This window comes from Dermacentor albipictus, chromosome 8, assembly GCF_038994185.2.
Source record: "Dermacentor albipictus isolate Rhodes 1998 colony chromosome 8, USDA_Dalb.pri_finalv2, whole genome shotgun sequence".
Taxonomy (NCBI): Eukaryota; Metazoa; Arthropoda; class Arachnida; order Ixodida; family Ixodidae; genus Dermacentor; species Dermacentor albipictus.
The window spans coordinates 23807486-23821629 of record NC_091828.1 but is presented as its reverse complement, the minus strand read 5'-3'; the positions used below and the strand labels follow the sequence as shown (position 1 = coordinate 23821629).

The 14144-nt window shown below is 52.7% G+C and overlaps 1 protein-coding gene across 1 annotated transcript in view; it reads right to left on the bottom strand.

Annotated features, from left to right (window-relative positions):
- The window catches only part of LOC135907765 (uncharacterized), a 71835-nt gene extending 68556 nt beyond the window's left edge, over positions 1-3279 (bottom strand). The window contains exon 1 of the mRNA XM_070522764.1: positions 2804-3279. The gene's annotated coding sequence lies outside the window, so the exon portion shown is untranslated. The remainder of the gene's footprint in view (positions 1-2803) is intronic.
- Between the last annotated feature and the right edge of the window lie 10865 nt (positions 3280-14144).

Genomic DNA, 14144 nt, shown 5'->3' with positions numbered 1-14144 from the left:
CTTTAGCACCCGTATATTTGGTAATGCCAAATTCTGTAACAGCTAACAGCCGCATATGAACGTCAAAATCGCGTCGTTGACTACACAACACGTTGGCTAGAATCTAATTCCGTTTGCAGTTATGGGCACCCTAATATCGGCTATCAGGAAGCAAACAATCGCCTGGCAAATGCCATGAGCCTCGATTGTTCTTCTGCAGCCATGCGCATCTGTCCATCTTAGCTTTACCGGGAAGTCGGGAGTTGGAAATTCAAGACCATGAGCAATACGAGAACAGGGTGAAAGCCGGAGCCAGCGTTTGGACAAGATGCTTTCCTCAACACAGTATATGTAGGGGAGGGGGGGTTTCTAAACGTGAGAGGGGCGTAAGGTGGGTTGGTGTTGAAACGAGTGAAAGGTGTGTTAGCGGCGAGGGTGTCGAATATAGAATAAAGGAGTGCTGTGCACAAGGCCAGGGACACGGCCGTTTGTCAATCACGTGGCAATGCCCATGTGTCAGCTGGTGTGTCAACGGCGTGCACAGTAGCCCTCTATTCTCTGTTTCACTGGTGGTCGTGGCTATCGTGTTTCTGAAAGAGATAATAGAAGGAGTGGCAGAAAGTGGTGCTCGTGAAAAAAAAAAGAAAACAGGAAAGAAAATACGGAAACGGTACAAATCAATAGATAAAATGGAAAAAAACGGAAAGAAGAAGAAAAAAAAGAAAGGAAAGGAAGGCTAACAAAGCAAATAAAGTGCTGCTGCCTATAGCTTGAAATTTAGCATAGCGAGTAGATTCTAAAGCTCCCTCTAAACCATTTGAACTTGTGGATAAGGTATGATTCTCTGTATTTTCTTTCTCGTTCAGAACGCAGATTTATCTGTGAGATGTAGAGTTTGTGTTCAACAAAGTTGTGACCTGGTTGGTTGAAATTCTCGGTGACGGCTTTCAGAAGTTTTTAGCTGTGTCCGCGTGATGTCCGTTTAATCTGACGTTCATTGATTGTCCCGTTTCATCGATATATTGCTTCTTACAGAAGGAACATTGAAGCATATAAATCACATTCGAACTTGTACAAGTGAAGCTAGATTTCGCTTCGTGTGTATAACTATTTTCGGTGCTTTTAATTTTATAGTTACTTTTAGGGTGCCTGCAGGTGTTGCACCTAGGGCGGGAACAAGCTTTAATGGCGCGGGAATGCTGTTGGCTGACTTTTGCGTGCACTAACATCCCTTTAAACTTTCTGTTGCGGCAATAGGTAAGCCTCGGTACATCCGGGAACGCTTTTCTTACACGCCCGTTATTTGTTACTATTGGGTGGTATTTTCGTAGGATGTTGTTTATGCTTGGGAGTGCATTAGAATATTTTGTTATAAAGGCCGGTGATCTGTCAGATTCTGGTGTAGGCTGTTTCTTCGCTAATTCCGACTTTCTCTCCAATCTTGACGCGACATCACAAGCTCTATCGAGAACAACTTGTGGATAGTTTCTTTCTGCTAACGTTGTCTTAAGGACATTTATGCGGCGGATATAACTGCGGTGTTCGCTGCAGGTTCTTGTTATCGGTTTTGCTTGTCCGACAAAAATTGTTTGTTTGCAGTGTCGCGGATGATGACTGTTGCAGTCTAAATATTGCTGGCTGTCCGTAGGCTTTCGGTAAACTGCAGTCGTCAAACTGAGAACGACACATTACCGGAAGCCTACGGATAGCCAGCAAAAACACAGCCGCCGGTCATCTTGTAGCACCAACACGACGACGCACGGCCAGAATTTAAAACCGCAATTCTACCTTTATTGATTCTTTCGTCATTGTTTGGGGGAAACTATCTTGGGGATGGAGTTCCTTAAGAAATATCAAGCCATCATCAATTTACGCTATCTACGTGTTATATTCTCTAGCCAACGCATGATACCACTGAGTGAATACCGCTCAGAGCGAACAGCTTTGTGTCGCTGATGGCAGGGTTACACTGCCACCATGGAATTTCATGTTCCTTGTCGTTCGTCGAGTGCCAGAAAACGTCTCCAAAATTGTCGCAACAAAGGTTTCCGTCACACTAGGTCGGCAATCCTGCGTCGCAAAAGGTGTTGTTGAATTCCACCGCAACGAAACGGTGCTCACGGTAACGAATTTCAATGGAGAGTTCCGCCATTTGCTTCGGCGCAGTGCTGTAGCGCAGTTCGAAAACTTCAGTGCATAAGAAGACTGAACGTTTTTGACAGAATTATAGCTGAGCAGTTCTCATTACGCAAAGGCCGTCGGTGCAATTGATGTGAGCCCGCATCCAGTGCCAGCGCAGAAGGAGACTCTCCTCAGGCTTCTGCACTCGTTCAGGTTGTTTTGCCACCACTTCCAGAGTTAAAAAAACTCGCTTCACGAAACACTGCATCATCACTGAGCCCAATGTGAGCTCCCTGCGCCAAAATGCTTACCGGGTTTCTCAGAAGGCGATTGATGCCGTTCGCAGCCAAGTCAAGCAGATGGAACAAAAACTCACTATACAACTGTGATGACCCTAATATGGGGGCAAAGGTTCGTGTACTCAATGGTTCTGATGGTTATCTTAGGCGGAGCCTCCCAGAACCCAATTGAGGACAAAGCCGTTCGTTTCGAACACACACACAAACGTTTAATGGAACTAAAGAAGGCAAAAAATAAATAGAAGAAACTAACAAACATAAAAGAAACACTCACATATCAAGGCACACATTTGGGGCTAGTATGGAGCTGAGTAGTGCGCTAGTCCGGGCTTGCCACGACGGCAGGGACACATAACAGTTTCGACGCGGCGACAAGCTGACGAAAAGAGTGGCGCCTGTCTCACCAGAGGTCGTGGTGTACGTTGGTTGACCGGGCGACCGGCGCAGGCCAGCTCTGGTCGGGAGAAGTAAACCAGGCGGCTTGGTGGCACGAGCAGACGGTGGCGGCGTTCTGGCTGGGCAGCTGGGTGTAGAACTCGCGCCCGTAGCCCGACTGCTCTTGTCCTGCCCACGGGCACAGAAGCTCGAACGCCGGCCTCGGGCAGCAGGCGGCACGACAGACGGGGCGGCGTTCTGGTCGGGCAGCTGGCGTAGAACTCGGGCCCGTAGCCCGACTGTTCTCATCCTGCCCACTGGCGCAGAAGCTCACTGGCGTTGAGGAGCTGACGGAACGCTCGGGTAGACGGGCGACGCACAGGAACAGGTTGGCAGGAGGCCCCGGTCGGGTGAAGTCCTGGTGGGCTCGGGTCCGGAACCCGACGGCCCGTCTTCAACGCCCGCTCCGGTGGTTGACCTCCTCCTGCCATCGCTTCCTGGGACTTTCCTGGCGTCTCCCCTGCGTTGCCTTGCGTGTCCTCTGCGTCTCCCCTGCATCTCCTCCCTTCTGCCAGCGCACCACGCTTTTTCTTCTTTCTGGCCGATTAGGCATTCTCCGATTGGCTGCCTGATGCCCCATGGTTCTACCTAATTGGTTTGCTTTTCTTCTTTTAGTTGTTTCTCTTGCGCCGCGCGTTCACGTGCCGGACGCTCTTCGGCGTCATTGTTTTCCTCCTTCCACCTCGGCGCGCGTTCCCTCAGTGTCGTCTGCTCTTGACCGTCCCGACCACCGCACCATGTCACGCACCACACATCACAACAACCTTCCGGTAGTCCGTGGGCACCACCGATTGCCTTGATGAAAAAGAACGACGACAGCCTACGGTTCTGCGTGGATTACCGCGAACTCAACCAGGTCACAAAAAGGACATATATCCACTGCCCTGCATCGATCACATCTTAGATCGCCTCCGGCATACCTGCTATTTTTCGTGCATGGACTTGTGCAGTGGCTGCTGGCATAATGACGTGGATGAGCGCGACGGCGAATAGACTGCCTTCATTACGCCGGACGGCCTGTATGAGTTTAAGGTTCTACCATTTGGCTCGTGTTCATCATGGAGCGACTAGTGCAAGAGTGGACACACGACATTAAAAAGGCGACAAGGACGAGGAATCGCCCGTAACTTTTCAACGAATGATGGACAGTGTTTCTGGCCTCAAGTGGCAATCTTTTCTGGCGTACTTAGATCATGTCGTAGTCTTCGCTACGATATTTGAACGACGTACGCATCAACTTAAAGCCTTTCTTCAGGCCAGCCGTACCACGGATCTCTTTCTTAAATGTGAATAATGCCCCTTTGCCTATGACGAATCAAATTCCTTGGCCACGTAGTCAGTAACACTGGAATTCGACTCGACCCAGAGGAAACTACAGCGGTTGCCTATTTCCCGACAGCCACAAATGGGCGGGAAGTCCGATGCTTTGTGGGGTTTCATGCCTACTACTGTCGCTGCGTTGAACATATTTCCCCCCTCGCTGATCTAGCAACTCGAGTTGTGAAGGACGACGGCACTTTGGTTGGGCGCAATAAGCAAGATGCCTTGCGACCCGCCTACAGACTCCTCCAATTCTGGGCTATATATATATATATATATATATATATATATATATATATATATATATATATATATATATATATATATATATATATATATATATATATATATATATATATTGTTGCGTCCAAGCTCGTCAAAGGGACGCGGGGATCAAGAAGAGAGGGGAAGATGAGAACGAAGACTGTGCAGCGGCCATTCCTGTTGTTCGTAGCCTGCCGTTCCTGCTCTCGCACGCCTAAATAAACCCCTTTTCCCCGTGCTTGTAACAAATTGGTGGAGGTACGGGGTACCCCTCGTAACCACGGAGCCTACGCTGCTACAACTTCGCCGAAGCCCTCGACTTGCCGGACTTCCGCCACCATCACCTGACATGACTGAATACGCCTGCCAGATTCCCGAAGGTTCTGACGCGGCTTCAAGGCCAGCACCTGGCGTTCCGTGGCAATACTACCGGGTGCCACTCACTTTCGGAGGAAAAGCCGGAGAAGATGTCGACGAGTGGCTCACAAACTACCGAATGATGAGCCGATCTAACGGTTGGAACTCGACCACACAGTTGTCAAATGTTGTGTTTTCCCTTGCCGACACAGCACTCGTCTGGTATGAGAATCACGAAGACACGCTCACTTCGTGGGAGCCTTTCGTAGAGGAGCTCAGAGCGTGTTTTGGAGACTCTAGCGCAAAAAAGAAACACGCCGAACAGACGCTTTCGCAAAGAGCTCAGATTCCCGGCGAGACCTGTATGACGTTTATCGAAGAAGTGCTGAAACTGTGCAAAATAGTCAACTCTCAAATGTCTGAAGAGGACAAAGTTGGACATTTGTTGAATGGGATAGCCGAAGACGTCTACAATTTTTTGATCGGCAAAGAAAGCTTGGATTCCGTGTCTGACGTCATTCGCCACTGCAGGACCTTTGAGACGCTGAAGATGCGACGGATAATACCGAAGTTTGGTCGCCTGGCTAATGTCACGACAGTGGCAAGTGTAGACCCGAGCTCGTGTTTTGACCTTCCATGCACTATACGGCAGATTGTTCGCTAAGAGTTGCTCCATCAGGAAGAGATGTACCGTTGCACACCCGGCATCACTGGTGCGTACTCACCACACGAGATGAGAAACACGGCCGTTTCGACATCATGGCAACCCACGGTTCACTCAGCGTCCATCGAGTATAGGTCTACTCCACAAACGAGAGGGACCATGAGCTATCAAGGTCATGACTACGACCAACGCCCACGCCACACGCACGCCTCCCAGCGGCCGATGCCTAGCCATGATGAATGTCACCCACCTGCTGTCTATGCAGTCGACAGCAACATGCGCGACTACATGGAAGAACATCGCAATTTGAGGCATCTGCCGGTGTGTTTCCAATGCGGTGTCGCGGGCCACATAGCGAGGTTTTGCAATCGTCGCCCAACAACGTGGAATCGTCGGTCGGGGTCTTCAACAAGGACCACACCTCCTACGAGGACAACTCAACAGCCATACACCACCTCTTGGTCAGCTGGCGTCCCTTCTGGCAACGATTAGTGGCAGAGAAGCTTCCGGAGCCGCTCGCCGGCATCTGACAGGAGTTTGACGCCACCGCCAACTTCTCGTGCACCGCGTTCACGCCAATCTCCATCGCCAGTGCGCCGCTCAGCCTCACCTTCACAACCGGAAAACTAGCTAGCGCGGTCGATGGGGGTGAGGTCGCTCGACACGTGCTATCGACAGAAATGCCCCCTGCAGTTGCTATGATTAAGAACAAAGTGCATGTACTTGTTGATGGTGTTCCTACAATGGCTTTAGTGGATACCGGGGCAACTGTATCCGTTGTGAAGAAGAAGACGCGCCTCGCGGCACAGCCGCATCGCCAACGCGCGGCTCGTCTCGGCTCGCGCTGTTGATTGCTGGCATCCGTTTGGACAGTGCTTCGGGCTGCTTCGCCGTTCCCGGTTGTTGTGCCGTTACATTAGGAGCCGCCAATAAACCTTTTCTCAATTGGTGGAGGTGCGGGGACTCAAACCCCGTCGCTTGAAACCCTGGAGCTGAGATCACGAACGCTACCACCCGCCATGACCGACAGCTCCTCCCAAACGGCACCGACGCCACAGTCCGTCACCTGCACCGGCGTTCCACGACAACGGGACCCCAAGGTCTTCAGCGGTGCAGACGACGAAGACGTAGAAGACTGGTTTGCGTCGTATGAACGGGTGAGCGCACACAACAAGTGGGATGATCCCGCAAAGTTAACTCACGTCATCTTTTATCTGGCTGGTGTTGCCCAACTGTGGTTTCACAACCACGAAAGTGACGTGCCCACATGGTCAGTCTTCAAGACAACCTTTACGGAAGTGTTCGGCCGACCCGCTGTTCGCAAGCTGCGTGCCGAACAGCGCTGGCGCGCACGAGCACAGCAGACTGCGGAAACGTTCACAAGCTACATAGATGACGTCGTGGACCTTTGTAAACGAGTCAACGCCGCAATGCCCGAAGCTGAGCGAATTCGCCATATACTGAAAGGCATCGATGACGGCGCATTCCGGATGCTCCTAGCCAGGAATCCGCGCACTGTGTCTGAAGTTGTCCGCCTGTGCCAAAGTTACGATGAGTTAAGGAAGCAACGCGCTTCGACTCGGCGTCCTTTGGGAAGCGACGACTTGTTGGCGAGCCTTGACAACATGTCCGACGCATCCTCATTCTTTCAGCGGGTCAAGGACTTTGTGCGTGAGGAAGTTGCCCGCCAACTTTCTTTAGTCCCCTTCAATCAGGAGCCCACCTCCCGTCTTCCAAACACGCTCCGCACCCTCATTTCCGAAGAGGTCGCCCAAGTTGTCCCTTCCACACCACATCAGCCGCCTGCAGCCGTGAATCTCACCTCTACGCGGGCAGTGCAGCCTGTCGCCACGCCTCTCACCTAGGCGCAGCCAGTCCTGCCTGTGGCCGCGCCTCTTACGTACGCCCAGGCAGTACGCAGGCCTCCACCGGCGTCTTTCACGACCCAGTCGCAACCGCTGCCGCCGGAAGCCCATGCTACATCATGGACCGCACCGCGAGCTAATCCTTGGCGGACACCTGACAATCGACCCATCTGTTATTCTTGCTGCACTCCCGGACACGTCGCCCGATATTGCCGCCGTCGTCCTCAAGCGTTCGGCGACGCCTCGCGGCCCTTCCAGTACGGCAGCCAGCCATTTCGCCAATACGCCGCTCCTTCCCCCCAACCGTTTGCTCGTGCTGACATCCCAGAATTTCCTTCGCGTCGCTCGCCATCCCCTCGCCGACGCTCGCTGTCGCCAATGCGTCGGCGACCCGCACCACCTGACCAGGAAAACTGAACGTCGCAGTTCAAGAGGCAAGAACTGCGCCCCATTCGAACTGTCAAAGTCCTCGCGCCTCTCCTGCTAACGTGGTCGAAATTTGTGTGGAAGGTGTTCCTGCATTCGCTCTTGTGGATACTGGCGCAGCCGTTTCTGTGATAGCCGCCAAACTGTGCCGTTCGCTGCGCAAGGTGACCACGCCGCTTTCTGGACTGTCGCTTCGTACGGCAAGCGCGCAGCCCGTCACTCCACACGCAGCCTGTACTCTACGTGTTCTTATTCACGGCATTGTTTACATCGTCGAGTGTATTGTTCTTCCCACCTGCTCGCATGACGTCATCCTCGGATGGGACTTCTTATCCAGTCATAAAGCCGTGATCGACTGCGCACGTGCCGAAGTTGAATTTTCCCCTTGTGACGCACCCTTGGACGAAGATTGCGACCGCCCTTCTAAACTTACCGTGCGCGAGGACACAGATATTCCACCTGGCTCCTTCGCCCTCGTCCCCGTCTTTTGCGATGCCATCGCTGATGCAACGGTCCTCTTCACGCCGTACGACGTCTTCATGAGCCGTAAATCTCTCCCACTACCCTTCGCGACGCCTGACATGGCTGGCGGCTGTAGCAATATCTACTTTTACAATCCCCTCTGTGCGCCTGTTACGTTGCTCGTTGGTGAATGCCTTGGCTTCGTGGAACTCCTCGACTCTTCGTCTTTGGTTGACGTCCCTGGCGACTCTTTTAACGTCGACCCCGGCCAAGCATCTTCGTTGTCCGTGCTTGAGGAAACGTCCAGGGTTGCGTTCTCGCATGCCATCGCCGATACCCTCACACCTGCCGAACGCACCGACCTTCTTGATCTCCTGCACAAATTTAGAAGTTCATTCGACGTTTCACAACCTCACCTGGGCCGCACGTCGGAAGTGCAGCACTACATTGACACCGGTTCACATCAGCCGTTACGTCAACGACCATATCGCGTCTCTGCCGACGAGCGTCGTGTCATTACCACCCAAGTCGAAGATATGCTGCGCCGTGATGTTATTCAACCTTCGCACAGTCCCTGGGCATCTCCTGTCGTTCTCGTTCGCAAGAAGGACGGGTCTATTCGCTTTTGCGTCACCTACCGTCGGTTAAATAAGGTAACGCGAAAAGACGTCTATCCTTTGCCGCACATCGATGACGCCCTCGACAGTCTTCAGGGCGCAGATTTTTTCTCGTCCCTTGACTTGCGTTCAGGGTGCTGGCAGGTCCCCATGGCTGCGGCCGGTCGCCAGAAAACCGCGTTCATTACGCCTGACGGTTTATATGAATTTAAGGTGATGCCTTTCGGGCTTTGTAACGCCCCTGCCACCTTTGGACGACTCATGGACAACACGCTGCGCGGCCTCAAGTGGTCTATATGTCTGTGTTACCTCGACGATGTCGTGGTTTTCTCGCCTGATTTTCCTACTCACCTGCACCGCCTTAGACAAGTTTTGACCTGTCTAACGAACGCTGGCCTTCAACTCAACCTCAAGAAGTGCCGCTTCGCCGCGCGAGAGATCACCATTTTAGGCCACGTTGTGTCCAAGCACGGCGTTCTACCCGATCCTGCAAAACTTCGAGCAGTCGCTGAGTTTCCGAAGCCTCAGACCATCAAAGAACTTCGAAGCTTCGTGGGCCTATGCTCCTATTTCCGGCGCTTTGTTCGAAATTTCGCATCGATCATGGCGCCATTGACTCAGCTTATACGCGGTGACGCCGCCCTCTCCTGCTGGTCCCCTGCATGTGACTCCGCCTTTGCTACCCTGCGTCGTCTTCTCATCTCCCCACCTATTCTTCGCCATTTCGACCCGTCAGCTGCAACTGAAGTACATACAGATGCCAGCGGGGTCGGTCTCGGCGCCGTACTCGCCCAACGAGAGGCGGGCTACCCCGAATATGTAGTCGCCTATGCGAGTCGCACACTGACGAAGCCTGAGGCCAATTACAGCGTGACCGAAAAAGAGTGCTTGGCTTTAGTGTGGGCACTTGGCAAGTTCCGACCATATCTGTACGGGCGCCCATTCTACTTGGTCACAGATCACCATGCGCTTTGTTGGCTCGCCAACTTGAAAGATCCCACTGGCCGCCTAGCCCGTTGGGCACTACGCATCCAGGAGTACGATATTCGCGTCGTCTACCGCAGTGGAGGCTCACACTCCGACGCAGATGCCTTGTCTCGTTCACCTTTACCTCCTGACTCGGCCTGCGCAACAACTTCCGCACATTCCGTGTCATCTCTCGACATGGACTCCTTTGCAACCGCACAACGTCGTGACCCGTGGGTCGCTTCTCTTTTCGACTATCTTTCTGGATCGTCGACCATCCCTGTATCCCGCACCCTCCGACGTCAAGCAGTTCATTTTGCCATTCGTGACCAGCTGCTGCACCGACGCAATTACACTCCTGAAGGTCGTCGGTGGCTTCTGGTGGTTCCCCGCAGCTTAAGGTCTCAAATATGTGCCGCTTTCCACAACGATCCGCAGTGGGACCATGCCGGAGTCTTCAAGACGTACGAACGAATTCGCCACCGCTACTACTGGCGCGGCATGTACGATTTTGTACACAAGTTTGTTCGGTGCTGTCTTGACTGTCAACGCCGCAAATCGCCGCCTTTACGCCCATCTGGTGCCTTGCAGCCGCTCCCGTGCCCTGCCACACCCTTCGATCGCGTCGGCATCGACCTATACGGCCCGCTTCCTATGACACCAGACGGCAATCGGTGGATCGTCGTTGCTATTGATCATTTGACACGCTACGCCGAAACTGCTGCTTTACCAAGTGCTACAGCGCGGGATGTAGCCTCTTTCGTCCTACATCGCTTCGTGCTTCGACACGGCGCACCTCGGGAACTCCTCAGCGATCGCGGTCGCGCCTTCCTCTCCGAAGTCGTCGAAAGTTTGCTTTCGGAATGCCATATTATTCATCGGACAAGCACGGCATACTATCCACAAACTAACTGGCTCACAGAGCGATTTAACCGCACACTTGGTGATATGCTCTCTATGTACGTGGCATCTGATCATGGTAACTGGGACCGCATCCTTCCATTCATCACGTTCGCGTACAACACCGCGATCCAGGCCACTACGGGATTTTCACCTTTCTTCCTCCTGTATGGCCGCGAGCCTACGCATACCATCGACGCGCTCCTTCCATACCGTCCTGACGCCTCCGAGTGTCTACCTGTTTCCGACGTCGCCCGACAAGCCGAAGAATGCCGCCAGCTAGCGCGCTCCTTTACGGCAGAGCAACAGCAGCGCCAGAAAGAAAACCGCCTCGACACGCATCCAAGCACGACCTACGCTCCAGGCGTTCTTGTGTGGTTGTCGCGCCCTTTCCAAACACCGGGGCTTTCCTCGAAACTCGTCCCGAAATTCGAAGGGCCTTACCGAGTCTTGGAGCAAACATCCCCGGTGAATTTTCTCATTGAGCCCCTGTCACCACCTGCAGCCTTGCGCCGGCGTGGACGTGACATTGTCCACGTCTCGCGTCTCAAGCCCTACCACGACCCTCTGCCTCCCGATTCTTAAGGTGCCAGGATGGCTCTTTTTGTCCGGGGGGAGATTGTGAAGAAGAAGACGCGCATCGCGGCACAGCCGCATCGCCAACGCGCGGCTCGTCTCGGCTCGCGCTGTTGATTACTGGCATCCGTTTGGACAGTGCTTCGGGCTGCTTCGCCGTTCCCGGTTGTTGTGCCGTTACATTAGGAGCCGCCAATAAACCTTTTCTCACCGTAATGAGTCTCGGTTTTAAAGGTCGGTTGGGGCGCAAAGTTGTATTCCCGTGTGACCAGGCTGCAACGTTTTGTGGAGTGAGCGGCGAGTCGTTGCGGCCTGTTTGTGTGTGCACTGCTGAAGTGTCCCTGGCTGGTGGAGTTTTAGCGATGGAGTTTGTAGTTATTCCCCGATCGACGCACGAAGTGATTTTGGGCATCCACTTTTTGCGGCAGTGTGGTGCGACCGTTGATTGTCGCACGGGGGAAGTTTGCGTCGATGGCCATGTTTCGTCCGGGCTCTTAGAGGAGACTTGCAGTCAAGGTGAACTTTGTGTGTCTGCAGATATTGTTGTGCCTGCGTCCACCTCGGTGTGCGTGCTGGTTGTATGTCGCAGTGAAGTTCGAGGCAGTTTCGATGCCTCCCTAGAGCCAATGCATCTAAATTGTGTGAAGAAGAACGTTTTTGTCCCACATTGTGTGGTATTCATCGGCAACGGGCGTGCTGGCTTGTGGACGGCCAACTGCTCGGCAGAACCCGTCCTGCTTCCAGCCGGCTTGAAACTCGCCTACTTTACAGAATACACGTCTTCGTCCGTAGCAGTACTAACCGACTCGCCGTGTGAACCTGCTGACCTTCGCCACGTTTCAGACAAAAAGATTCTGTCTATGATAAACAAGTCACTCAGCACAAGGGAGCGCCATACCTTGGTGGATACGCTTTCTAAGCATCTGTCAGTGTTTGACTTTGCGCAGCCGGACAAAGCGTTCTCGATTCCCGAGTCACGAACGCGCCATACTATAGATACGGGATCTGCACGCCCCATCAGGCAAAAGCCTTATCGCGTGTCGCCTAACGAGCGCAAGATAATCGGGGAACAAGTGAGTGACATGATGAAAAATGGGATAATACAAGAGTCCTCGAGTCCTTGGGCAGCTCCGGTCATACTCGTCAGAAAGAAAGACGGTAATTGGAGATTTTGCATAGATTATCGAAGATTAAACGCCGTGACTAAGAAGGATGTCTACCCGCTTCCCCGGATTGATGATGCAATTGATTGCCTTCATTCGGCCTCTTATTTTTCTTCAGTGGACCTGCGCTCAGGATATTGGCAAATCCCGATACACCCGACAGACAGAGAGAAAACAGCCTTCATAACCCCGGATGGATTATTCGAATTCAATGTGATGCCATTTGGGTTGTGCAACGCTCCAGCAACCTTTGAAAGGTTCATGGACACCATTCTCCGTGGGTTAAAATGGAACATCTGTATGTGCTATCTTGACGACGTTGTTATATTCGGGCGCACATTCAATGAGCACAATACGCGCCTGGATATTGTCCTTGACTGCATCAAAAACGCCGGCCTTGTTCTGAACTCCAAGAAATGTAAATTTGGTGACCGTCAAACCCTTGTGCTGGGTCATCTTGTTGACAAAGACGGTATCCGGCCTGATCCCCTCAAGACGGCAGCTGTTGAGGCATTCAGTGCGCCGCAGTCAGTGAAGCAACTTCGTAGTTTTCTGGGTCTTTGCTCTTACTTTCGCCGATTTATTCCTGGTTTTGCTGACGTCGCTTATCCTCTGACAAATCTGCTACATAAAGACGCACGGTTTGAGTGGACACCCGAGTGCGAGTCTGCATTTCGTCAGTTGAAGTTCCTGCTGACCTCCCGACCTATCCTTCGCCACTTTAATCCTACTGCGCCGACAGAAATCCACACAGATGCTAGTGGCGTCGGTTTGGGTGCCGTCTTGGTCCAACGCTATGACGACAGTCAGCACGTGATTGCTTATGCAAGCCGCTCATTAAGCAAACCTGAACGAAATTACACGGTGACAGAGCAAGAATGCCTCGCTGTCATCTTTGCAGTTCAGCGATTTCGCTCGTACTTGTACGGACGCCCATTCCTAGTCGTCACAGACCACCATTCCCTGTGCTGGCTCGTGAATCTTCGCGACCCTTGTGGTAGCCTTGCGCGCTGGGCTTTGAGGTTGCAGGAATATAACTTCACTGTTTTCTACAAGAGTGGCCGAAACACGCTGACGCAGACTGCCTTTCCCGTATGCCGCTTGCCACGACGGACTGCGACGCAGACGATTTTGATCAACTCGTCGCTTCTGTGACACCCGCTTTTCCAGATATCGATGTGTTCAAAACAGAACAACGGACAGACACTAAATTGGAGCCACTCTTTACTTCTGCCCATTCAAGTGCAACAAGCAGCTGCTGTGTACGTGACGGGCTCCTGTACAAAAGGGACTACTCAAGCACGGGTGCACGCTTCCTTCTAGTGGTGCCGGAGCGTCTCCGGCCAGCAATCCTTCAGGCTATGCACGATGACCCTACATCCGGGCACTTAGGCACTGTGCGCACACTTTATCGCATTCAAGAACGCTTTTACTGGCCCCAGATGCGACATTCGGTTGAGTTTTATGTCGCCAGCTGCATACAGTGCCAACGTCGAAAACGCCCAACCACTGCCCCATCTGGTCTCCTTCAGCCTGTGCCGCCTTCCAGCTCACCCTTTCGGCAAGTTGGAATTGATCTGTTAGGCCCTTTTCCAAAGTCATCTAAGGGGAACCGCTGGATAATTGTCTGCGCCGACTATTTCACACGCTGTTGCGAGACGGCGGCTATACCGTCAGCAACTGCCACCGAAGTGTCACTTTTCTTACTTCACGCTATTGTTCTACGACAT